General features: G+C 48.6%; 1 protein-coding gene across 2 annotated transcripts in view; it reads right to left on the bottom strand.

Moving 5' to 3' along the window:
• The window catches only part of LOC309882458 (uncharacterized protein), a 248,765-nt gene extending 225,727 nt beyond the window's left edge, over positions 1-23,038 (bottom strand). For both annotated transcript variants that reach the window (XM_082769584.1, XM_082769581.1), the window contains exon 1: positions 22,973-23,038. The gene's annotated coding sequence lies outside the window, so the exon portion shown is untranslated. The remainder of the gene's footprint in view (positions 1-22,972) is intronic.
• Positions 23,039-27,656: the final 4,618 nt, after the last annotated feature.

The raw sequence follows: 27,656 nt of genomic DNA, 5'->3' as shown, positions 1-27,656 counted from the left end.
TGCTCCCTCCTCAGCACTTGCCCCCAGTTCTCACTCACACTGAATTTCATTTACTTTAGTCCTTTTTCCTCTCTAAGGCTGTGAGCATAGATGGGATTGTCCAGGAGCATATGGCAGATCAAGGCTTAATTCTTCTGTCCAATAAATACATGAGACTTGCTTTTGGCCAAGTTGATTTTTTTCCCCCATGCCAGAGTCTCCCTGTCTATCAAAAGCTCCAGCCAAAATCACAAACATTCACTGTGGCAGTGAATGGGGAGGCAACCACAGAGCAGAAAGCTCCCAGGCTGCAGGACAAAGCCAGCCTGGACAGCTGAGGCGCCGTGACAAGCGGCCAGTCCCAGGCAGGGATGCCTTGCCGTCCCCAGAGCTCCTTCCCAAGACAGGCACCACTGCCCCATGCTGCAGCCAGCATCCCAATGGGGCTGCCCACAAAGCAAAACCTCTCCTGCATCCTACACGATGGCTCAGCTCTGCTTCCTCTGGCTACTTAAAATTCAAGACATCTGTGTTTGCTCTGTGACCCCTAACGAAGGATTGTTTTCCCTGGAAGGGCTCCATCACTGCCTCTCGCCTGGTGCCTACCATGTGTCCACTTATTTCCCCCTCTCAGGAAGATCTGCATGCTGCTATTTCCAGCACCCTCCCCATGTGCTAGAGGCATTTCATACTTTGGGACACATGGCAAGGGCTGCGGAAATATTTCCTGTTGTTGCAAGGAGAAGCTTCTCTCACTAACAAAAATCCATCACCGTGCTTCAAAGACCCGCACTGCAACGTGGCTGGATCTCCCCTTGCCTGGAAGAGGGAATTATTCTTTCCTTTAAAATCTTACCAACTGATATAATCTCTCCCAGCCTGAACCCCACTCTCAATTTTCTGGAGTCATATTTGGGTAGAGAAGTAGGGTGCAGAGCCCACCTGAAATCCAGCAATAGGATAATGTGGGAATGGGAGATTACCCATGCACAGCACAGTGCACTAGGCAGAGAGCGATCAAAAGCAATTTTTTATTCCTTTGTTGATAACACAAAGTGAATAAACTACTGAGAGACAGAAAGCTTAGCACGTGGGTCACACCACCTATCGCAATACAATTTCTAAGGCAAAATATATTCTGTATTATTGCATTTTTGTTACATGAGGGAACATGACCCATCTCTGGGTGGAGCAGACTACCCCAAATTCTCTGGACATGGACCTAACCCCCCAAACAGCTCAGCCAGCCTTCACAGCCAGTCCCATCTCCTACTATAACACAAGGTAGGGAAGGCACAGCCCCTTGTAGGACAGCCAGCCCTCACTCCTGCAGCTGAACACGCCTTCATTTTTCTCCTGTCTGACAGCAGGATGACCGAGTTGTCATCTCATCACCTCCTGGTGGCAGGACACCAAGGGACACTAACTCACTGACTGGGCCCAACCTCCTGAACTAACGTCCCTCACGTTCACATAAATCCTTTCTCACTCTTCCAGCCCACTTTGTGACCCCCAGGGGGGATTAAAAAACACAAGGCCAAAGCGTTCCTTGTTGTTGATACTATTATGGTATGGTGGCAGAGATGGAAAGGGTAGGAACTGGGACTCAGTGGAGCAGGATGGGTGGGAGAAGAGTTTGCGGGGTCGAGCAGCTCAGGGAGGACAGGGACCAATGAACCAGGGGTGGGACTGAAGCCTGCCAACCCTCACAGCCTGGCAGGGGAGGTTTGTTCCCGTCCTCTCCCTTTGGCCCTGCACTGACATTCCTCACCGCTGACAGCGGGGAGGTACCAGGCTGGGGCTCCACACAGGGCCAGATCCCCAAAGCAGCACGTGTGTGTGGGGAGGGAGGGCTTTGTAGGACGACAGCCTCAGGTGCAAGCACTGACTGCAGACATTCCTGCGGAGCAGGGGCAAGAGATTTGTTACCTGCAGAGGGCTGATGCCTGACGAGTGATGTCTTCATCGAGCTGTCCAAGTGGGGGTTGCTCTGCCTGCAGGCAGCTTCTGCTTCACCAGGGCCAGGAGCCCACACGCTCCTAAGAGGCTCTGTAAGGTCCTTAGGATGTCTGGGAAAGAGGAGGGGGAAGAATTTGGTAGGGAATGGGCGCCTTCCCTGTTCCCATGTCAGCTGGGTGCTGCTGGGGGGTCACGGCAAGCGTTCAGCCTCCCGCCTGCTCGCACACTCCCAGCATGGGGCCTGCAGGAACGTGTTCCCCCTAACGAGCTCATGTCACTAATTTGGCAGCCTGCCCGCCTCAGGGGAGTGCCACGGCTCTGGAGAGCAGTGGGACACGTGGAGTTTTCAGTGCTCACCTGATTTCCAGACCTTTTTTTCCATGGAGCTGTGTTCTTTCACATGGAGAACGCTTGGCTAACGACGATATGCCTTGTTTTCTGAGGAACTCCTCAAAGACAACTTACAAAAAAATCAGAGGGAGGTTTATTGGGAGAGAATATTTGGGTATGTTGTGGAAAGGAGCAGGAGACTGAAGCTCATCCCACCACCCGGGACAGCCAGGCTCCTACATTTCATACCACCTGTACTGTCAGATGGTCCTGTGACTTCTGAAAGTGAGCGTGTTACTCCGTGCTTCTCTCCTGTTATCTTCAAATTCAGAATTCAGGCTGGCTCATTACTACTGCATTTCAGAGTGAGCACACGAGGTTTAATTTATTAGAGCCCATAAAATCCTTCACGTTGCAGGGAGGGAGTTTTCTGCAGCCCAGACCTCACTGCTCACTGCCTCCTGCTGCTGCCAGAGCACACGCATCACTTCTTAGTCTTCACCAGACCACAGCCATTGCCACCATGGGCCAAAGCAGGGCACTACGAGTGCAGGCTGAAGACTGGATAAGAATCAGATGAATAATATATATTACCTGACACTGGGAGGAACCAGAGAGGGCCTCACGCTCCTCAAATAGATTCCAGCTACAGGCTTGATCAAGTCCCATGTCTATTCCAGCAAATACATCTCTAGCTGATGCAATCCCCTCAGACACATGGAGGCTCAGGCAACCAGAGGACTCCCGGGACTCACGCAGCTCACCCCAGGCCATCCTGAGGGGTTAAAAGGCTTCACAGACAGCCCATTGCTCTTCCTTTTATCCCCATCATGCCCAGCAGGCAAAGGAGATCTGGAGGAGGTGGGGAGAGGGTTAAACTTGAGGGAGGCAGGAAAAGAGGCTGGCGGTGGCTTTTAGCACAGCCTGCCTCCGGGGACTATTAAGGGACTATGGTGACTTTCATCTCCAGGTCACCAGTTCAAATCTGGTCCAAGGCAGGGACAACAAAGGTATTATGTGAAATTAATTGCCAGTCTCAAGTCCAATTCCTAGTACATGTGTGACCATCTCAGTAAAACTTGCAGCAGCCAAAGGCCACTCGAGCACAGGAGCAGAGCAGCAGAGAGCGATGAAGCTCCTGCCTCATCCCCAGATGGAAACCTGCCTTTGGCAAAGGTCAGCATGAGCAAGCAGCACTTGTCCTGTTCTCTCCGTTTCCAGAGGCATTCTTCTCACACCACATACACTTTTGTACAGAAATAATTTCAAGATGTGTCTCAGATTCACATACCCGAGATCAATAATTCAGAGTAAGAATTAATCCCTAATGTGATGCTGGAATTCTGCTTTCCAGGAGAAAAATGGCTGAGATAACAGGATGGAGTTAGACAGGGAGATGTAGAGGACACGAGCAGTCTTTTGGTTCTGATTTTGCATAGCCAGCAGCATAGCAGCCCCTGACCCACGAGTGCAGACTGAAGAGCCCACTCACTGCTTTGAGCCATAACAGGGAAGCACTGCTTCAGGCTCTCATGGGGGAACATCAGTGCTCTCACTTCAGTTTTCTCTCATTTCAATTTTCCATTGAATAAAAACACTTGAGATAAATCCAGGTGTTTTAAAAAAAATAAAATTAAATATCAACATGTTTTTAAACTCATTTTCATGGAAAACTGCCTGAGCTGCTTTAACAGAGCTAGAAATTACTGGACACAAACAAGAGAGTCCACAGCAAACTGGAAAAAAAAAAAAGCAAACCTTGCCCTTTGGGCACCAGATGGTACCTCTGTACCACCACATGGGTCTAGGAAAAAAGAAAAAAAATAAAATAAAAAAAAAATGAGCCTGCCTTAGTTGTTCCTGGGGCATCTTTAGGGCTGCCAGAAAGCAGTGGTTCTGATACAAAAGGACATTTTGTAGTCTTCCTGGACAGCATGCTCCCAGACAAGGGCCAAGCAACAACTTCAAGAGCTCACTGCTTTTATTTTCCACCTTTAAACTGGGCCACCCAGGACACTGGCCAGGATCGTTGCTGGTGTAAGCAGTGGAAGGACTGCTCTCCAGCCCAGAGGATAGACTCATCCCCCACCACGCTCACCCACAATGAGCACCAGCTCCCTCACGCTAACCAGAAGCATTACCTTGTTTAATTTCTCAGTCCAAAATGACAGCAGATGGTCTCAGCTGGGAAATGCTGCTTGCCCCTGGAGTTACAGCTGCATCTCTCCTCTCCCAATTAGAAGCAAATCTGCCTCCTGTCAGGCAGGGGTTCATTTTGCACATACAGCCCGCCCCATATTGGCTTCCATTTAAAAATAAAAGATTGCCTTTCCTGAGCTGCTTATTGCTGCTTGCACTGACAATAATTCTGTGGAAATTGGTCGTTGCCACTGCTGATGACCATTAGCATGCTGACCTGCTTTGACTTTGCCATCAGCTTTGAATATCAAATCAGTGATTAATGACCCCCAGAAATGACCCTGCCAGGAGGATCCCTGTGTTTCTCCAGCAAGGTACTCTCTGAACTGGATCATTACAGGAGCTTGTCATTTGTCAGCAATTTAAAAGCTGATAAGTCAGCAGCGCACGCTCTGGGATGAGACTCTGCTGGCTTCCTTGATGTTTCTGCTGTACTTTGCTTTTTTCACCAGCAGAGGCACATACAATTAACATGGTTATGGCCCATCTTGTTTGGTTAACAGCATCTGAGAGAATACTGTGAGGAGAATCACTTCTTGCTTGCCCCCTTCTTATCCTTTTTTTTCCCAGAGCATCTATTATTTATTGCCTAAGGCTGTGACTCAAAACATTTCTTGCCACGGTTATAGCTCAAAGACATGAAAAAAGCAGCATGGAGTCTAATAAAAGCTCATTTTTCCAGCTCCAAAAATGGTGACTAATTCTAATAATAAAGTGTCTGTGTTGCCTTGGACTTCCTAGGTACTGAAGAGTAAAACCAAGTTCTGTACACACCAATAGATGATCCAGTCAGACCTGTCACTGACTGGTCCAACACACAAAGCCAGCACGAACAATCATGGCACTACATCCTCAGAGGCAGGCTGCTGGGCAAAGCAGACCTTTGGTCTGCCCAGCTACCTTAGCTGTTCATAGAAAAATAAAGCCTTAACAGCGCAACAAAGGCCAGGCCAGAAAAAAGCATCAGAGTTAATATATCCCCCTAACAAAAATATCCAGTCAGCCCTTTGATACTTTTACAAGGGCTTCCTAAAAAGCTCCCTGGAGTTGCATCAAGACCAAGCGCTACAGAGAGCAGGTGAGCCATGCTTGGAGGCTGCCTTCACATCTGCAAGTGCTTTATGGTCCTGGTGAGAAAAAGAGAAAGGAAGAGGGGGATCCTCTGTAATGAGGTTGTTTCCAGCGCCTGGCACCGCAGCAAGGCTGTATAATGCCTGCTGCATGCCTTCCTCCCACAGGAAAGGAAAACGCTGGGTGGGAAGGACTGAAAGGAACAACAAAGTCTCCACCAGCAGATGCACTTGCATGGCTGAAGACTTTATTTATCTGTCCAAGAAGAGGCTAAATTTACATTTGCTTGACTGTGCTTTGTTCATGACTTCTCCATGACTCAGTTTCCTTTTTACTTGCCTACGGTTGACTCTGACGGACTCAAGGACAAGCAGAAGACCGACCCTATTTTCTTTGGTCCCATCTATCCCTATAGTGAGCACAAAGTGAAACAACCAGGCCGCAAGATGAGGGAAGCCACCTCATTTTGAGCCAAACCTGCTACCCACACCAGCATCACCAGCGTTCTCAGAGCCCGCAGGAGGAAGCTGCTCTCCTGCTGACCCCATTTCTCCGTGTAACACCAACCCAGAGCCCTATACTTCACACAGCAGCAGCCCCAGAGCCATCCCAAGCTCAAGCAGGCATCCTCACCCTAACATACTGATTAACCATCTCTACAACAGCACCTTCCCTGCCTCCTGTGGTTTCCCCAGGCAGCACCGCTCACTGTGTGAGCAGCAGAGCAGAAGGGGAGGTGGATCTCCAGCTGCTCCTTGCCAGCAGCTGAACCACGCAGCACCTGCCAGCAAATACTGTCAAGACTCCTTCTCCTACCTGCACCAGACAGCTTCCCTCCATGCTGAAGATATTTATTCTAAGCAGTTTTGTGTGCTCCACTGCAGCCCCATTCCCCACCCCTCACAGAGCTATCTTTTGGTTTTTAATTCTTCCACTTGCTTTGCAGCATATTTCTAAATCGTAACAGGGAAAAAGAAAAAATCAATAACCACAACCTTCCCCCCTTTTAAACAACAGCTATTTCCTTTCCCAGCCTCCTCAGTGAGGAGCCAGCACCCTCCAAGGACCCAACCAGAGCTTCTTCTCAATTAGGGTAATTGTCACCCAGCTGAGCCTGTCTCCCAATTGGGACCCATTAACACTCAATTAGGACAACCCCAGGCACTGCCATCCTCCCTGGCAGAGCTCTTCAGTCCACATGCATGGGCCTGCACACAAAGCCCTCTCAAAGCAGTGCAGAATTGCCCTGTAGTTGTCCATCCATAGGATGTCTGGAAAGGCATGGATGATGTGGATGATGGTAATGAGTGTAATGAGCAGTTTGTGTTCTCAGCACATGGCTGCTCTCCTAGGGCCTGAGTGATGCAGTCAGCCTTGTCCCTATGTCCCCTCCCACCTTCTAAGGAAAAGGTAGAAATCTGAAAAGTGTCACCACACAGAGCTAGCTTGTTCTTGGTGACATCAGGCTGGGGAGCAGTCCCTGGTGCCTTCTGTTATCTGCTAAGTCCGATATATCACTGACTGAGATAACAGCACCTTGATTTCTCATGGCCCAAATCACCTTTTCAAGGGCTTTTTTTGTTGTGTGTAATAAAGGTCAGAAAGCAAACAATAGCAACCCAACACATGGGAAACAAAAGAGCTCGATAATATTCCTTAACCTTGGGCTTTCTTTAAGGTCTTGATACACTTCGGCTGGCTGTTTGAAGCTGATGTGTCGAAACACCTTCACACAGCCCGTCGAGGCAGGGAGCTGACCTGGTTGTCCTCTGTGTCCTTCCCTCCACTGCTTCCCGAGCAGTCTCCTCCATCCACGAGCACCTCCAAGGATGTAGCCCCTGTTCAGCCACATAACCTCAGGGAGAGGAGAAACCAGCCCTCTCCCCACTTGAAGCTGTCAGCATTTCGTTGCTCCCCCTCGAGCTACTCCCTAAACACGCCTTAAAAACCCTGTCAAATCCCCAGAAAAATTATGGATGGTCATTTTGCCCCTAGGGTTTAACCCACATCCACCTGCCTGCCTGTTCAGGCTGCGGGGCAGGAGCTGTGCCTCGCTCTGTTGTGTAGCCCCAAGCAAACCAAGGCTGCCAGGGAACAGCACACGTGCCTTCCTTTCTCCCCTCTGTGATTTATTTTTGTGCCACACACCTCCAAACAGCACGTGAACTTTCGGTCTACTTTTAATATATACATTAAAATCTCCATGTCTGCATTTCCATGTGTGTATAAAAATGCAGGGGGACAGGGAAAGGGAAATTTGTCAGATGACCTAGCAGCTCCAAGCCAGGCAGAAGGCATTACTTCTCCCATGTTTCTGAAAATAGCTGGTGCACAGTTGACTTCAAAGTAATAAACAGTACAGACATTTTCCAGCCATATTTATATCACTGTAGGAGGACTCAGCAGGAGGCTGGGTTACTGAACAAGTTTTTCTCTTTGCTGCTTGTGCTCTGGATGAAGCTGAAAGAGGATGTCCAGAGAAATCACCTGTTCTCAGGCACAAATCACTTTTTCTTCCCCCACTCTCCTCTGCTGCTCAGGGAGGTTCAGGGAATACACATCAGCACCAAGCAATAGTCCTGCCATGTCACTGCTGGGACCCAGCTCACAGGAGAGGGAGGGCCTGGCGATGCTCTGACAGCTGGGTTTTCTGGCTTTGCCTGGTGTGTGGATGCCATCTGTCCTAAGTGTCTGAAGTAATTTACTTCTAATTTTCGAGGTGTTTGAACTGATGATACTAATTTATGCCCAGGGTATTAGACACCTAGTGATTCTTGTTGGGACTGACCTTGTCATCACTCTGCTAGTTAAGACTGAAAATATTCTGCTCACGTTTTGAGATCAACCAGGGTATGCCTGAAGCCTACCACAGCCTTTGTGAGCAGTCTCCCAACTGCCACTTTGTTCTGTGCTTCCAGATGCCAGACATCCCACCAGCATGGGCATCACACTGAGAATGATCAGGCCTTCCCTAAGCGATGGTGAACCAGAGAGCTCATTCACAGGGAACAGACACCCTCAGATAAAACCCCTCTCAGGAATTTTGCACCAAACTGTGTCTCTGAGAGTACTAACTCAGGCCTTGTACAACAGGCCTGTGATCATCCCTCATCTTCATGGGCTCTGCTTTGTCCATCCTATACAAAGAACAATAAAAGATGACTTTATAGATGACTATATGTTTGTGCTGGCCTGGAAATCAGAATCTCCTGAGATCTATAGCCGTCCTCAACACTTACTCTTTCAGCAGTCTCAGGAAAGCCATTTAACCATCCTGCCCCTGGTTCCTCTGTTGTCACAGAGCCCATCTATCACACCAACGGCAGCAATCCAGGCTGTTCAGCAGGTGACTGAGGGATGCACCCTGCTTTGCCCTCTGCTGAGGCTGCCTGTATCAACTGCAGGGTGATAAGCATGGGAGGCTGAGCCCTCCTGAGTGGCACCGCTGAGTTTTAGCTTGTTTTTTAATGATGAAGCAGCAGCAGCTTCTAAAAGTCATGCCCTAAAAGCCAGCTGAATTATCAGCCAACCCAGCCACCAAAAAGGACAAGTTCTGCATAAGCTTTCCTCCCATATGTATTGCTGGGAGGAGGAATAATTCTGCCCCTCCTGCGTGAAGGTAGGAAATCATTTATAGTTTTTAATTAAAGACTTTTAAGTAGTTTTTCAAAAAGGAAAACCTTTAGCTGTTGCCGAATGGCAGCTATTTCTAGGGATAACTTGGCCAAAGAGCCGGCTGAGGACGCATCGCGCTGTTCTTCCGCAGGGCAGAAACAGGTGGAGGGGCCATCAGTCACCACATCAAAGAGGGGCTGGCCCCTTTGTAGTGCCCGTGAATGAGACTTATTTTGTCCTCCTAACAAGAGGGCCCTGGGCGGAAGGTGGCCACATCTATTCCCCAGCCTCTACTTTTAACGGAGGCGGCAAAACCAATCAACTTGGTGTCATCCACGGCTTTTGAGAGGTTGGCCAAGGATCTCCGGAGGGCGCAGGGGACAATACAACCTGGAAAGTCCTCCTTCCTTTCAGCCTGCCCTGCACTTCCCCTCGCCTTGTTCTGCCTCTCCTCTTTATTAAGCTGCCTTTGTGGGCTTTCACCCATTCTCTCCGATAGTGAAAAAGTCCTAGCGAGCGAATCGCCTCCTCCTTTTTTTTCCTTTTTTATTTTTTTTCCTTTTTCTGGCATCCTTTTTCAAAGGGGTGCTTTCAGGGGATCGCAGGGCTTTCAGCGAGCCGGGTCCCCGCCACGCCGCTTTGTTGGCTGCCCCAGCATTGTGCTTCCCAGGGCAGTGCAGGTGCAGCGGGGTTTTGTCTGGGTGTTAAACGCGGGCTAATTAGCCAGAGGGAGGGGAAGGGAGATTGCAGCATTCCTTGCACAGAGGCATTCAGGTTGCACAGGCCCCGGGATTTGCCTGGTTAGCGCGATTTCTGTCCCCACTGCAAGAAGAGAGAGCTTTCGGGAGGCAGGAGCACACCCTGCGTGGGCTCACTCGCTTCCTCCGTGCTCTGCTATCAGGGATGGGGAGAATAAATTGCAATAGGCTCTCTGCAACACTTCCACGCCCCAGGAATTGCGAAACAACACATCAGCTCAGGCAGCTGGGGAAAGGAAAGCGCAGAGCCAAAGCAACCCAAATAATCCCTGCGTGAAAACACCGCGTGCAGCCCTGGCAGTGGGGGTAACGAGTGAGGGTCTGCCCGGACTGCATCTGTAAATTACAGATTTATTTCTGTGACAGCCTCTTCATAGGCTGTCACAGAAATAAATCTGTAATTTACACCACATGCATTCACTCCGGGTATTTGTTTTAAAAGACGAGCCCTACCTTGGCTTCATTCATCACTATAAAAGGAGAAAAATAAAGGGATTAAAGTAAGCAAAAATAGAAGCATTTCAACCCAGACCAAGAACACCAGCGGCAGCAATTTCACCAAATAACAAGCAGGATTTTCATCCCAGGTGCCAGCCTGTGCTAGCTCGGAGGCTCAAGGCAGCACGTGAGCTCTCACCAAGCAAAACCACAGGGACAGCCCGGGAGCCAGGGCACAAACCTCTGAGAGCTGGTAGAAAAAAAAAGGGGAGCTGCTGGGATCAGCCATCCCCTTGGGCCCTCTAACCTCACATTTCCAGTGTGATGGTTTCTCTGTATTCACGTCTCCAGGTTGTGAGCCCAGCCAGGTCAGAGCAGATTCCATGTTGACTTAGCAGCATTTTATATTTATTTTGGACTCGCTTGGTGCTGATGCGATTAACTGCGTCAGTATCAGAGAATCAGGGGAGCAAAGATGTGCAAAGATGTGCAAGTGAAGCAGAATAAACCGTACCAAATCTGTAAGTGAACAGCTCCAAAAAGTCAGTATTTTTGATCTACAGAAATCATGCATCGGCATCAAGTCTTGGTCTAGGTAAAAGTTGCTAGATAACTGCCATGGGTCAGGTCACAAATTAAAAATCTCCTATTAGGCTTCCCCCATCAAACAAAGGACAAGTTTGCAGAGATCATGTTTGTGGGAGTTTTCCACAAAGGGTTTCAGGCAACATAAAATGTTCCTGGCAGCACTTTCAGCTGTGTGTCCCAGAGACACTTAACTCTGTACTTAATTCAGGTTTAATAGGCTGCGATTATATTAAATAAATACCAGCTGAACTGATTATTTAATACCCATTATAGCTCCTTAACAGCCAAGCAATTGACTGTTACATCTCAATAAATGTACATTTTTCATCGATCACCTGGCATTTTATTTAACATCCCATAATTGGCCTCTGCAAGCCTCGGACCTTGGAAGCCATGCTGGGGGTCACCCCAGTCTGCTGCATGCTCCCGCAGGTGGCAGCAGGAATGGACCCAATAACTTCCAAGCGACTCCTGGCAGGCAAATGTGCTTCCCCCTTCCTCTCCTGTGTGTTTTTTTGGGGGATGAAGGAGGTTTCTTCGCATCTCTCCCGACCTCATAGAGCTGCTCGGTGCCGGCAAAGCAGCTGTGTCCTTCCACCCCAGCGCTGGCCTCCCCTCAGGAAGTCAGAGATCATCCTGCTCTCAACAGGCTGTAAAGAGTTTAAAGCTTTGAGAGGCTCTAGAAATGGCTAATCCGGATTTTTATACTTTAAAATTCATAGTCCTGTGCCTGTTGGTGCTTTCAGTTCCCCGGCAGATATTTTTGTTTTCCACTTCGCTATCCTGCAGCTCCTTTGAAGACGCTTACCCAGCTAGGAAGCATCTTTATTGCAGCGCTGTCAGGCATCTGAGATGATCAGAAGATGTCTAAATAAGAAGTTGCTTCTAAAACCTGCCTCCATTCGCTACCCAGCGAAGTGAATAACAAGCTGTTATTAAAAGCACATTTGCTGAGATCTGACAACTGCACAACAGATACACGCCGCTTCTGCTGCCGAGCTGTTTAACCCAACTAATCACTTCACAGCTCAAAAGACAGTGTCAAAATACAAATGATATGTACCAGCATTTAATTACTTTCTGGTGTTGCTATGAACAAAACGGGGTTTTAAAGGATGCATTTTGCAGAGGCTTTTATCTGAGCATCCCCAGGAACTGTGAGCAGTGCCATTTCCAAACAGCAGAACCACCAAATTTCCGTGCTTTGTCAAAAATTCCAGGGCGCACAGTAAATAACAGGTTATTTGTCTGATTTGTGTGTGTCAGTGCAAGGTCAGGGAGCCTGAAAATATAGATGTCATTTGAAAAGTGAAAAAAAAAAAGTGTTTTTGTTTTTTTTTTTTCCCCCCCACTATTTAGTGCTGCCTACCCTTCCAGAATAACAAAGACAAACCTCTCCACATTGCTGGCTGGTGGGAGCTGCTCTTTCCTATTCAGACTGCAGCACTGAAGCTGGTAGTTATAAATGCTCAGGAGCTAATAAACACTTCTCAGGATTTAGCACTGGAGAACCACGTGGTAAGGGACAGACAATTCGTTATCATCATCATATGTAGCCCCTTCCTTAAAATGCCCTGACATGACTTCTCAGGCAATAAATCAGCTTTCTTTTGCCAACATGCTAAAGCCCATCATAAAAGCATTTTTTTTTCCATATTCCATCTCCGTGTGACAGCTCTATGTGCAAGCAGGCACATGTGCACACAAGAAGAAAACAGAGATCTTACATCTCTGATAAATCGTTCTTTTTGTGAGCTAATACTCCTCAGAGCAAGTGGAGAAGTCTTGTCCTCACCCAGCCAGCATGGTCTTCATTTTTTCTATATTTTCCTGACCCTGTCACAGCTCTGCACCATTCCATCATATGGTCGAGGTATTAATTCACTGTTTCCTGCATTATACAATCCCCACTTCCTTTCCAGTTTTCTCACTCTAATGATGCTATAATAAAAAACAGAGGTAATAATGAAATTGGAAAATAGTGTAATTTCTAGCTGGCAAAGGGAGTTGCTGGAATAGAGTGCAGCTCTGGAAGCTGCTTTGCTACTAGCTTATTAGATGAGGGGTTTGAACAGTGTTTGAATGAGTACTAGTGAACTGCCTCGATGACCTGCCAGAGCAGCATGCTGGATCCCCAAACCATCAGGTACAGAGCTGATTGCCAGCTAGAGCAAAGAAACAACAGGGCAGGTGGAGTTATATTCAACATGAACAGAGAAAACCCCTCAAATTGTTTCTTTTTTTTTTTTTTTTTAATGAGGTTAAGCTAAAAGTGTTGCGTGCTCCCAAATGAAGGACTTCAAGATGCAGGGCACTGCTGTATCAGGCACAGGTTTTCTTCAGGGGAGCCACTCTTGATTGCGCTTGAATAAACAGGATCTGAATCAGGCCATTAAAATGAAGTTTTAATGAGCAATTTGGAGATAACGTTTCAGCACACCCAGAGACACACCTTCCCCTTATGCTCTGCCCCTCAGCTGATTCTTAACACTTCATTCATGTGCCTGCAACAATCCCTTGTACGGATGCCTGTTCCCAAAAGGAGTCCTCATGATGCAGTGACAGATCCCTATCAGCTGGCTGGCTTCAACTTCTAGAACTCCTAACACCAGGCAAAATGACATTTCAAAAGCTGCGTGCTCTTGGGAAACACAGCAATATCCTTCAAACCTTATTTGTGGGCTGAGTTTGTCATTGGAGAACTTGTCCAGACAATGTGAAATGCAAGGGGCTTGTTTGAGCTCTGGACAGGGGGGGTGGCTGAAAGCTGCACAGATTGTTGCTGCAGTGTTATCAGCATGTCACAGAGAGCAAAGAATTTGCTGCTTTAAAGAAAAGCTGGACATTTCCCACACCAGTGGGCTCTCCTGCATGCCCTGAGAGCTCACATTGAGCATCCAGACTCATGTTGTGTCCCAGACAAGAAATCCTTGTTGGGAAGACAGAGGGAGAGCAAATGTCATCTGTCCCAGTGAAACAGGAGTCTGCAGCCAAGCCCTCAGTGAGCACCGCCTGGCTGAACCCCTGCTATCAGAGCACATTTGGGGGCAATAAACAGCACCCAGCCAGCTGCAGCACAGCCCCCAGCAGTCAGAGGTTGAGATCTGGAGGCTTTTAAAGTCCAGCAAGAGCCTATTTAACGGGAGCAGAATTTACACAGGTGATGGAGGGCTGCAGCTGGGCATGGAGGACGGGACAGCTGGGTGGGTGATGGAACAGAGGTGGGGACACCAGACCCCAGTGTCCATCTCTCTATGCCTACAGCATTCTCCAGCAGCATCAGGAAAGGACATCCCCTGCAAGGGGAAGCAGACCCCAAACCACAGCAGGTACTGGGCAGAGCAAACAGAAACATGCATTGCTTGTTTTTCCTCCAAAGGGAGTTTCACGGCATTGCTTCTGGTTTTTCACCCAATAGCTGTCACCTCAAAGTGCCAGAGTTTCCAAGCCAGTTACAGCCCCGTTCAAGACCTGCCAAAATGCCCCATGGATACAGGATCTGAGTGACCCGACCTTCCAACCCACTTCACCTCGGCTTTTCCATAGTCTGTGTTCAGATGTGGTGGTGGTTTCATTTGTTTGGGGTATGTGGGCAGATAGGTGTCTGTCAGCTGATGATATCAGGTTGCATAATTTGCTTTTAATTTATATCTGTCCTCGCAAAGAATATTTGGTGGGGGAATACAGAGATCTGAAGACAAAACAATGGCTGCAGGTGGGAGGGATGCATGGAATATGCAGTCCTCTCCCTGCAGCACAAATTGACCACTGCTAAATCCCTTAGCAGACAGCAACAGTTCCTGTGGGCTTCAGACCATCAGATAAGCTAGAAGAGGATGTCGGTAGCCTGAGTGGTTAGAGCCAAACTAGAACCGGTTTGAGAGGAGGTATCCAGAGACAGAGAAAGGCAGTTGTGCTAAAGCACAGGGCTGGGCTGCAGGGATGCTCAGGGGACAAGGACAAAGTGACAGGGGAGCAGCTGCAGCAAATGGCACATCACAAATGCATGAGTAACTGGTGGAGGTGCCCAATTATCTCTGCCAGCGATGGGGAAAGGCTAGTCCCAGTCCTGCCAGGCTGATCTGAAACTAGTTTGCCCAATAGTCTCCTCCAGACAGAGATTAATAAACAGTCTCCCCTCAGGATGCTTGTTAACTGCAGCTTGCTGTGTTTCATCTACAGCTCCTTCTACTCTGCAAACACAAGATCGGCCTGTGTTAATTAATCCCGAAATGCTATGAGTTTCCTCAGCCTCTGCACAGTCACACGACCACTGCATCCACAGAAAGACTGCCCCCTTTTTAATGTACTTACTACTAGATTTCATCCCAGCCTGCCTGCGCAGGACGGGCCCTCTGGAAGCAGCACGAGTTGTTTCCTTCCTCTGAACTTCTCCCTGCACCCACACCAGCAGCTCCCCTTCCTCCACATGGGGGAAGGGTTCAGCCCTGCTCCTTTGTGTGTGCAGCCACCACTTTTCATGGACATACGAGTAATGTCAAATCCAATCACAACAAGCAATGATCCTGTGCTGCTGTCCTTCCAGCATCCCTGCCTGCTTACCAGAGCACTGGCTGCAAACAAATATCTGCATCTTCTCCATCCTGACGTCCAGTTACTCCAGTACATGAAGGGTCAGCTGGCTGTGTGCTTCCTCTATAGCTGCTTTTTAACAGCAGTGTTTCAATCTCAGCCACAAACTTTGTGTTCAGTTGTTGCTATGCACAAAACCCACTTACACCTGCAGTTTTGCCATGCAAGTCTTCGTTGGGCTTGAAATTCAGTTACAACTGGCAAGAGCACTGTACTGTTTTGGGTGGCAGCAATGTACCAGATTCTCATTCACATTTTGAATTAACTGCTCTGAATCCCAGTACAGACAGGGGAGCCAGCATGGGAAAAGCCCCAAGTAAAGCAAATGCTCCTCCAGACTGATTTCATTGCAACGCCTCCGTTCATATCAAGGCTTAGCTGGAATCTGCATGCTTATTGCCAGTGCAATAATTAGAGTAAATCTATCTCAAAGAGTCATGGTGAAGTATTCAAAGCCACCTGATAGCACCAGTGTTCCCTCGCAGCTCCATCCCCTGCAGCAGGAGGAGGACAAAGCCCTTTGCCTCGCTTGTCCCCACACAGTCTGGGGGCACAGCCAGGTCCTGCCAGCAAACCCTGTCCAGCAAGGAGAAAACCCATCACCGAACCTCGCCGTGCCTTCAGTAAGGGGTTTGACTCACCAGGTTATTGCCAAGGGCATGGAAGTCATAGCTGAAGGCAAGACCTGCAGAGAATTTGTGCTCCAGAAAGAAAAAGCTGCTTCAAAATGCTGTAAGTGTGTAGAGCACAGAACACCTTTCAGTCCTGAGAGCCAAGGCCTTGCCCTTAAGTACCAAGATCTCAATCTGATAAAGAAACAGAGAGATCCAGAGCAAGACCAGTTCCTGATGACCACCCATTGGGCTCTGCATTCCCGTTCAGCAGGCGGAGGCATCACATGGAGATGGGCTTTGCAAGAGGACGGGACACTTGGCCATAAAGAGCAAAACTGGGATGTAAGCAGGGACAGCTAGGAGATTGGACTGGATCATATAACCACAGTCCCTCCTGGTCTTGTGAGTGGTGAATATTGGATCCCAAGAGCAGGTCTCCCAAAGTGAAGGACCCCCACACCTTCATATTTGTTTTTCCAACATGAGCAAGCCTCAGGAGAGATGGGGTGGGGGAAGCTGTTCCCTGTGTAAGGTGAGGTCAGTACTCAGCATTGCCATTCAGTTATTCAGATCTAGGAACAGTGGGAAACCTTTACAAACTTCTCCCTGGGGTGTCTCCACTAGTTACCTAGAAACCCAGAGTGAGTTTTATGAGCAGAAAATATGTTGGGAGGCATGTTTGCCTCATCTGCTTTAAAAAGGAGCTATTTTCCCCTTTTCCCCACCCAGCAATTTCATTAGCTGAGAACTATTTATGGGCTTTAACCCTCCCTCTCTTCTTTGCAGCCCACATTTCCAAGCCTCAAGAGCATCCTGGCCCCTTTTACTTCCAGGTTTATGGCTTCACTCAGAAGAAATCTCTACAAGCTCCTGTGGTATCTACAGGGCTTTCTGTGAATAAGAAGCCATTTAGAAGCCTAATACCTCTGCGGCTACCCGGAGCCCTCCAAAAAGCCAACCTGAGGGATGGACTTCGCCTGGGGCTGGATGTCTGTGGGGGTAGGGGAGCCCTACCAAACCTGCAGGAATTAAATTCCAGACCATAATTGAGCCCGGCGAGTTTTTCAGCCGATTGTCCCCTCCTTTTGTCCGCAACCTTGCTGAGTTTCTTTGCAGCGTGTTTGCTGAATATCGCAGAGCAAACAGCCCAGGAGCCAGCGCATTGTCCCCACACGACAAGCTGGGCTTTCACGTTTCATTCATCATTTATGGCTTGCAGGAGCCATTCCCCAAAGTTTGCATGTTGCCTTAACAAAGCAAAGGGGGCTCAGTGGCATGCAGGGAGGCGAGTGCATTAGCCTTTCACCTTCCCAGGCCTTGGCTCAAATCCTGGCTCAGGTTACCAAAGAAAGTGGGTCTGATGGGCTCTGACCACCATCTGCAGGGCTGAGCAAGGGCTGCCTCCCCAAAAGCCAGGCAGCAGATGGGAGCATCACATCACACCCAGCCCCACAACAGGGATGGGAACAGGCCTCATACCTTTGCAAACCACCCCCATCTGTTGGGAGCATTGCACAGGCAAGCAGTGATGGGAAGGTGAAGGCAGGATGGGGAAGGATTCCCCAATCTATCTGCCTCCGCTCAGGCTGTCTGGTCTTCTCCAGCTTAACTTGACCAGCTTAAAATTGATCCTTTTTCTCCTTGCCATTTTGCCTCTCTGTGTGACACATGATGCAGCTAGAAGTAGAGGAAAAAAATAAAATGATAATTTAACTACACTGCAAAATAGCTAGGATCATCACTTTTCTTTGGGGGGGGGCTCTGCTCCGTGTGGAGCTGAGCTGCGGAGGGATTTATTTCTTTAATTACACAAGGAGGAAGCAAAAAGAATTGATTCTGGAGAGAACCCAGGACCCAAAAAAAATCATCTCAAGCGCTTCATACTGTTCCTGGAGATAAGGCTGAGCTTGGCACTCAGAGGTGTATTTTTAGAGAAGTTTTGACTATTCCTCCTTATATTTAACCATAACCACCAGCTGTGAGTTTCTGCAGCAGCCTTCCAGGAAGAGTATTGGGGACAAAAAACACAGCTTTAACGATGAAGGCATAGCAGTTTATGAAAGTTTAGGGTGTGCCTGCCAACAGGAGAGCAGAGTTTTTAAATTCATCTAAGATGTGGCCTATTTAGGGATCTGAAGTACGCTTAAATTACTCATGTTTACAAACCAGTAATGTTCTGCTTCAACTCAGGCAGAAACAAAGCTGAGATCCCCAGGAGCTCTCAAAGAGGACATCATCGAGGGCAAGCAGACTCAACAGCACTTCTGCAAGAACAGTGGTGTGCCCAGGCCTGGTGCACAACGAGGGCAAGCAGCCACACCAGTGAAGGATGAGGTTGGGCCAGCAGCTGGGTTTGTCTCCTCACCCATTCTCAAGGCCAGACTCAACCACCAGGCACAAAATCAGCTCCCGCACTTGTGTGTTAGAAGGAAACAGCCTCAGGTGGATCAAGAACCTGTACACCAGAGGCTTGGTCCCCCTCCAGCACATAGCTTCAGACCCTCAGCAGCTCCTCTCCCTTACTCACACCCCACTGTGGGCACCACCCAACAAACATTGGGTACAGACAACCCAGAGCCAAACGGCATGAACAGGACACCTCTGGTTGGGGGATCCAGGTTTCTGAGCCCATTTACCTTGACCATGAAGGCACCCCAGTGGGGCTGAGCACAGGATCATGTTTTCCCCACCCTCCTCACCTCGCTGCTGCATTTCCAGGAGGCAGAGACCACCACAGCTGCCGAGCAGACCCGATCCACTGGTGCTATTTTCCCTTTAGGTATTTCTTTTCCCTTTGTGGGGTTAAAAAACAAATAGAAGGCCCTTTGCACCTGGTGAGGAACGGCTGTTTGTTTAGACAGCCAAATGAAGTCATTGCTGAGAAACGATGCCCTCGCACCCTTTTTAATGCTCACTTGCCAGAGACCATAATGGAGTGAAGTGACCCATTGCCACCCACAGCTGTCCATGCACCCCACAACGCTGCTGCTGCTTCCATCCCCTCCGACCAGACAAAAGCCGCATTGTCCTTATCACTGGCATTTCATAAAAAAAATAATGATCTCCCCTAGGATGAAAGGGAGGTGGAAATTACTGCCCAATTTCCCTTGCAGTTTGCCCTGAGAGCACCAGGACCACAGCCCCAGCAGCACACCAACCCTCAGCCCGAGCAAAGTCACCCTAAAGGAGCTCCGTGCTGTAACCCTGCTCTGCTCCTCGAGACAAATGGAGAATGAAGCATTTTTAATTTGCATTTTAAAACAAAGGCTTCTAATATCCAGACCATTAACTTGGCTACGAGGCTCTCACAGCAAAACTTGTTACACGCTATGCGTTCTGGTGTCATTAAGGTATATTAAATGCTATTAATTGCAATGCCTTGTAATTATGCTATTTGGAGACTCGCCACAAGCCCACTTCCACCTAAACCTGTATTATGCTGTGAACCTTGGAGGCATCTTACACATCTCGTACAAAATTCATGAAGGTGAAAAGGAGCCTGCCTTCATTTCCAACAACTTGAGGGGCCAGGGAGCCTGCCCAAAACCCAGCTCGGTCCAGGGCTGATCCCCAGCACCAACAACATCTCAAACCAACCAGCCAAGCCCCCACTTGAGCCCAGATGATTACCGTGCTTTATATGCACCTTCCTTCTAATGAATATAGGCTTACGGACACCTCATGCATTATTTACCAAGGTGTGCTTATTATGATTGCAATGATTTAAGGCAGTTTGTTACAGGCACAGCTCTGAGTGATTGCGATCGATGGAAGAAACAAGAAGAAGCCAATCTGCATGGAACAACAGTCCTAGTCCTCAGGGGCTGTGCTTCCCTGCTTAACCCTTCCCAAGCTGGCAGCAAGAGAGGAGAGCGCTCCTCTGACAGATGCACCAAGCTGGTGATCCTTCCTCTTGTCCTCCCTGCTGCAGTCTAGAGCGAAGATGCATCTGAATGGGTGATGCAGCTCCTCCAGCTGCTTTTTAGGAGGCAGGATCCCTCCTGCTGGCACAACATCCTACTGGTATTTAATGTGTACGTTGGATGTGGCTATAATCTGCTCACTAGCACGTGTCCTGCCACCTCCAGACATTCAAAAGCCTCCATCTCTTCTTCAGGATGGAGTTTAGAAACAGAGCAGCTTCTGCTGCTTGCTGTGGGGATCCAGGTTCGGTCAGTGGGGATGAGCAAAGTAGCAGAGACAAGGCAGTTTGTGCAGACAAGTAGCTGGACACTGATCCCTGCCGCTGAAAGGAGGAGGGAACTTACTTCATAGAAACTAGGAGGAGGAAGGGAGAAGGATAGGGAGCAGCTCTGCTACCTCCTAGGTTTAAAGATAGAGCAACCCCAACTCTGTGCACCTGCTACCTCTTCACATACCTAATTCTTAAGACAAATTACAGCTCAGCATTTGCTCTGTGTACCCCAGGAGCTGCACCAGATCCCTGAACAGGCCAGGATGACATGCTGATGTCGCTGTAATGTCCCTCCAAAGCAGTGTGAAGTCCCAAATGTCAGAAAGTTCATCCCCGTACCCTGAGGAGCTGACAGCTCTGCCCCCCTCCCCTCCTCAGGATGGGGCAGCCCAAGGAGGGTGCCTTAAGGGCAGCCAGAGAACACTGTTCTGGATTTATCCCACAACTCCTCACACGAGGCATGTCCAGAGATGCCTTTCCCCATAGAGGACACACTGATCCTAGCCTGATGCTTAGCTTTTGCACGGGAGCTTTGGACGGGACCCGGCGCACAGGAAACATATTCATTACTTCAAAGGGGAAGCAAACAGGATGTCTGGACAAAGCACCAAATAAAAGGCTAATGACACAAATGGATATTTAATACAATGACTTCCTCCGATTATCCTATAAGGAAACACTTCAAATGCTGCCCATTTTGTACATCCTGCAGCGCTGCAATACGCTCCAGAGTCTTGGGGGGAATTTTCCACACCGTGCCCTGGCGAGGTGGGGCTGTGCTCTTACCTGTCTGCAGACGGGAGGGCAAGGAGAACAGAGCCTGTGCAAACTGCTTCCAGACCTGGGATGCTCAGCTGTGAAGCAGGACCCTTCCTCATCATCATCATTCTCCCCCCTCCCCCTTACTCTGTCCCCATCACAGCCAGCAGAGCAGCAGGAGCTGGGGATGGAGGAGCATGGGGATGCCACCACTGGGGTGAAACCCCAACACTCAGCCTCTCCAGGACCATCCCACAGGCTAAACCATCCCCAGATCAGTTCTGTGCTGGGGGGCACTGCCCAAAGATTAGCTGAAATCCCAGCTTAGCTTAAGCCAAGACAGGATTTCATTAGCACAGCGCTTGTTCCGCATGCTGCTGTTCATCTCTCTGGAGAGAAAGCCAACTGAAGCCTCTTGCTTTATGACAGGAGGGGAGGGGAAAAAGGACAAGAAAAATAGTTCAGTTTAAAAAAAAAAAATTGTTTCCAGAGTCACCGTGACCTGATGATTGCTTTGGGTTAAACTAAATCCAACCCAGCATAATTGGCCAAGAGGCCAGCGAGAGCGATACATAGGAGAACTGAGATTAGGCTCTTTGTTGCTGGAGAGAGAAGCCTGAAAACTCTTAGAAAATGACTTGTCATTTCTCTTTGATTTTTTGATGCTAAAAAAATATATAATCAAGTGACAATTGAGATCTATACGGTTACTAAATAGCAAAATTACAATCCCATTAGGAACACAAAGCTGAATGATTGAGAAAAGTTCCTTTCTAGTTTAAACTCATAGGTTTTGCTAACAGATTTTTCACTCCAGTGCCTAGCCAGCACTTTGTTTAAAGGAGGTCTTTGTTAATATTTTGATTAAGTTAATAAACATTATTAGGCAAACCTACCTCTTCCCAGCCAAGGAAGACCTCCTAGCAAAACTCAGAGAGAAAGTTTGACAGTCCTAGAAATTCTCCAATAAAGAAATAAGCAGAAGAAAAACAATGGAAATTCCTTCAACCTAAACAGTCTTTAACTACTTCAATGAAATTAAATACATAAATAAAATAAAGACTGATTAAACAACAAATTCCATTACGGGCTGTTTTCAAGACACTGTCCTTCCATTAAAGGAAAGCCATAGTCTGGGGAGGAAAAGAAATATTTCCTAATGCCTTTTGAAATCTGACTTTCTTCCAGCAATTTATACACTGCTTGTCAGGATGATTCCACCAGGAAAAAAAAAAAAAAACTCCTATTCTTCAATAAGAAATGTATCCCTGGAAGGAGGCTTCTTTTCCTGATGCAATAAAGATAGCTTTGACCAGTCCAGCCATCGCTGCTAGTCATTAAACTCTAGTATCTTTGAGCACGGTGTGAATTATTGTTATTTCTGTATTGGTGATGCAATAGCAGCTCTCTACCCATCTCAAGTTGTGCCTAAGCTCGAGGGAAAGGGGCTCATTCAATCCCATCTTTGCTGTACAGCTGCTTTAGGAAAGAAGCCAGTTAATGTTCCGTTCCTGGCCAAGAAAAATAATTTTTAGGGATGAGATAAGACAGAATCTGATCCTGTGTTTACAGCTCCCATCGCAACCGAGGCCAAGCTCACAGACCTGTGGGAAAACCTCGTTGTCTCCCAGAACATAGGTGTCACCACAAAGACAGCTTGTCCCACAGGGCTAACGCTGCTCCCCACCAACCGCCTTCCCTGGGGCAAGGCAGGGGATTAGCTGGTCTCATTATTTGACAGCTCACAGCTCCCCATTGATTCCCCTGTACCATTGAAACTCAAAAATTACAATTAGTTACAACCCATGTTCACAGTGGGATGAGACCCTGGCAGCATCCTTAGCAAGCAGAGGTGAAGCCTGGGGACCCATTACCTGCTCAGGAGCACCAATGGAGAAACCACGATGCAAAATCAAAGACCACCTTCACCGAGATTCAAGGTCACCTCCTCTCACAAGAGCCCTAGCCTCCACCACCTCCTCCAGCCGAATAAATAAGCTCTGCTCCCTTCGCTAACAATTCGGCAGGCTGATGCTCATCAGCCTCGTCAGCATCCACCTCCAGCTGCAAGCAGATCACCCAGCGGAGGAGGTTAAGTGTCACTGGAGCTCGGCAGCAAGATTGGACCTGCCCTTCTCCAGCTGCATCCGTTGTGCTCTTGGGGCCGGGCCAGGCTCAAGACAGAGGATCTGATGGGGTGGAAAAGGAAATTCTGTGCATTCCTCATCCATAGCCTACATGCCAAGTGAAATGCAGCGATGAGCAGCCAGACCGGAGTGCTTGTCTGAGTCTTTGCTCGAGCTGTACGAATTGCAATGGGTTTGCAGCAAAGCTGTTAAGTTGGGTCCAGAGAAGCCAGGGCTGTGAAATCCCTGCCCTCCTGTGCTAGTGTAACAGGTGAAACATTAAGGAGATCGTAAATCCTGGGGTACACCCTCCCAGGACTGAGTTCTGGCTTAGGAAAAGCACCTGCCCTGAAATGTTCTGAACATGTGAATTTAATTTTCTTTGACCTTTTCATCTCTCCTTAGCCAGGCACAAAAATATCCTCCTCAGAGAAAAATTCCTGCCTGGAAATGATGGCCCTTTTTTTCCCAAGGCCTTTTAAAAAAAAAAAAAAAAGTTGCTTGTCTTCCAGAAGGCTGCTGCAAGCAAGCAATGCACCAGCTGCCTATTCAAAAAAGAACAAGTTCTCTTTTTCTATCAGTGCTCCTCCATGCTCGTACTAGCTATGTCCTAAAAACACAACTGTAATGAAATTTAAACACAAAAAGAAAATCCAACATGATTTGATGATCAACATTTGAAAAAATCAGATACAGGTTCCCCTCTCCCTCCTGGTGGTGCATTATGCAGGGCTCACAGTCAGGGTTGTGCTCAGAGACTTCTGACAACTTCACCTCTGATTCGGCAACAGCATTAGGATCGGAGGCCTGGCATTTGAAAACTCCCCAGCTGAGCTAAAATCCCTCAGGAACATAATATGGCTGGGAGATGGTGCCAGCAGTGAATGTGAAACAAGCTGCTCAAAGGAGTCTTTCAGGAATTTGGTTGAGTTTTATTGGCATCACCCACAACGTGTTTTCTTCACCACAAAAACAATGTTTCTGCCACCACTACCACTAATTTCACTCCACCGCTTGTAAGGCAGCTCCTGTCTTTGGAAATCTGTTTCCTGAAAGGGTTCAAACCCCTCCCGTTTGCACCGTTCGGTGTGGGACCTGCCTCAAGCCACAGGGCAGGTGAGGGACCCAGATGACTCCAGGTGATGCCTGGAAGGAAGGAGGATGAATTTGAGGGTGGAAAACCCAAGGGCAGCAATATGGGAGGCACCATTATAGGACTTCTCCAGGGGTTGGTGAACTCTAAGTAACAAAGTACCAGAGCATAAATTATCCCTGAGCAGAGGACCTAAGAACACTTCTGTGTCCTCAAGAGGAACAGTTTCAGGCCGAGATGTCTCTGAGTTCCAGCCAGTCGGGCATCAGTCCTGTTAGAGAAATGGGTCACAGATTGCACAGGAATCCCAATGAGCAGGAAACAGTTGGCAGAGATGTCAGACAGGGACATTTGTCCACTGAAGGGCCTAGTTAACATCTGGTGACAGTGGCCATGTGCTTCATATATTTGTGCAGCATAAATGGCTTTTGGTGTTTAAACATGCCTGCCCAACACTTTTTTCAGCTGGATATGATTCTTTCAGCATCCTTCCCAAACCATCCCTCAGTTCAGCCTGCTACATGCTGAAGTTGGTGTCCATTAGTGATTGTTTCTACTGAAACATTACTCAAATTCAAAGTCAGACTCTCCAGGCCTAAACAGACAATGTTAAACTCTGGGGTAAACATCACCAACAATTTTTTGCTCCTTGGGTAGAGCGGAAACTTCCCCAGGGAAGTTTCCAGCCCACGGGAGCAGGAGACATTGCTGTTGTTGGGTTGGTGCAGGGGCTGCTCTTCTGTTAGGGGACAAGTGGTCCCCAGACCCACAGCTTCTCTTCCACATTTCTTCCCAGAAAACATCTGTGGTCAGGAAGAGACTTGCAGCACATGTGCTGAGGGTAAACAACTGCACTTCTTTTAAAGCAGTTTGCAAATGGGACTACAATAGCATAGGCTGAACTCAATGTCCTAAAGGAGTTTTTTCCAGCCCTGTGTCCCCTGCTCCTGTTCCTTTGACCTTGCCTTTCTAACGTTAACACATACCACACATTTTTCAAAAAGCAACCAGCAGAATGGGACGTTTCGCCGCATTTGATCCTCCCAGGGAGAGAGGAGAACAGAAACTCCTAATGCACACTAATCCCATCACCGGAGCGCTGCTGAAAGACGGGTGATACTTGGGATCAGAGCACCTGCAAGGGCAGGGAAACCTATGGACCCGTCCAGGCTCCCACATCCCACCCCAACAGTGGCTGCCTGTCAGCAGGTAGTGAAGAAACTCTCAAATGTAAGTTGTCCACCATACAAGCCCATAGCAAGGCTTATTCGTGGCCACAAAGGAAGCAGCATCCAAGGGAACTTTATCAGCCTCTTGTTAAGGGAGAAGAAGCCCCCTAAAAAAAGGAACAGATCTTTTTTTTTAAGCCCAAACAGGTGACGTCTAGATGCGGGTGACACCTTTAACGGGAGGAAGAGAGAGTCAGGCAGCAATTTCCATCCTCGGGCTGGGGCAGGTGGCAGCAGCCGCCGCGGGGCTGTGTGCAGACTTGTCCTCATTTTTGTCCTTTGACCCACTCCCCCCAGCTGCCCGGCCTCATTTACCAGCATTTGTCAGCCCATCTCCTGTTTCCATTAACCCTCGGAGGAGGTGAGGGAGAGATCGGGATGGGTTTGTTGCGTGGGGCAGTGAGCTCCTCTGCCAGGATGTGTTGGTGGGGACAGCACGAAGAAAGCCTCCTGGCATGGCCTCGACGCTCTGCCTGGTGCTGAGTCTCTGCAGCTCTTGCTAGCTGGGGTGGGACTGAAAAATAAATGCCCTTGAACTCTGCAGAGCACCCAAAGCAAAGCAAAACAGAGGGAGAAGAAGTGTTTGTCTGGGTGGAGAGATGAAAGCACATCGCTGAGCAAAGCCCCTTGGCATGGGAAGAGCGGTCAGTACGAGATCAGGGTAACTCCCCGCAGGTGGGGGCAAGCAGCCACGGTGCCTATGGGGTGCTCCCCAAAACCCTTTATCCCCCCCTTCCCTCTCCAGCTGCTGTCCCTGGGCACCAGCCCCGCTCTGCCCCCGGGCTGTGTTTGTTCAGTGCAGACAGACATTTTCAGAATTCCTCCACCAAGTTGAACCTTCAGAAAAAAAAAATAAAATAAAACCCAAGGGAGCTGCCCCCGCTGGAGACCTCGCTGCCCATGGACAACCACACCCCAGAGCTTAAATCCAAGAGTTCAACACGAAGCCAAAGGGAAAATATCCTCCTGCTGTCAGTCACTCCAACTAATCTGTGCCACTGTTGGCCAAAGAGAGCAGATGAATGAGACCTGCTGCAGGCAGGGGCACTTGCACTCTGCCCCTTCTGGATCCCCCTGACAACCCTGAAGTCACCAGAGCTGTGGCTGGGACCTGGGCTATAGCACAGGGTTGTCTGTGCTGGGACAGCCCCAGAGCAGCCCAGCTACAGTCCAGGCCAGTGCTGCATCATGAACGCCCAAATAAATCCTGCTCTGGGGAGCAGAAGTCTAAGGGAAGCCCTCCCGAGTCTTCTTGTTTTCAGTCCCTAATGGGAAATGATCTCTATTTGCCCACAAGACAATCACGTTTTAGATACGTGGAGTATATGTTATTGAGTTTGAGTTTTATCTTCTTTTCTCATTTCTCTTTATGGAATTTACCACTGGCAACAAAGAGGAAACTTCCTCTTTGCAATACAGCCAACTGCAAGGCATCAGCCCTTGGCTTGGAGAAATCCCATCGCCCATTTACAAGATAAATGCTGACATTGAACCTATTGTCGAGTTGCTGCACGGCTGTTCAGGATGGATAGATGGACGGACTGTGCCTCCCTGCACGTTTCGGTGCAGCTGCAGCCAGCCAGCCAGGTATATTTGTCATTAAAGGCACCTGAATGGCAGCGAAGGGCACAGATTTATCACAATTCCTGCAAGCACGGGTTCATTCCCCACCCTGCGCCTGGGAATTACTGAATGCCACACAGGACAAATTGAGGATTAAAAGGACCCCACGGCCCCCATAATGCCCTGCTTTGCTGCTAGCCCTGGGGACAGAGCTGTCCCCTTCTCTTTGTCTCTGATCAGGACTTGGGCAGGTGGCAAGCCCCTTGCTGGACCGGAGCACAGCCTCCCCTGCCTCCCTGCCAGCATCGAGCTATTAGATATCCATCTAATTGGAACCAGGGCTTCTCCAGGCCAGCCCTCCAACTGGAGAAATTAGCTGGTTTATTCCAATAAAGATGCTAATACGGGAGGCTTTGTGCAGGGCGAGAAACTCCCATTGTCATTCAGAAGCAATTTGTAGCGGATTTGAAGCCTTTGAAAAGGTGACGTGCTGGTGGCTGGGTTTGTATAATTCCCGTCCCGAAACTCACAGCTGAGCGTTCTCCCG

The sequence above is a fragment of the Aythya marila genome (genome assembly GCF_965140915.1).
Source record: "Aythya marila genome assembly, chromosome: 11".
Classification (NCBI taxonomy): Eukaryota; Metazoa; Chordata; class Aves; order Anseriformes; family Anatidae; genus Aythya; species Aythya marila.
The sequence above is the reverse complement of the archived record's forward strand: the minus strand, read 5'-3'. Positions and strand labels throughout refer to the sequence as shown.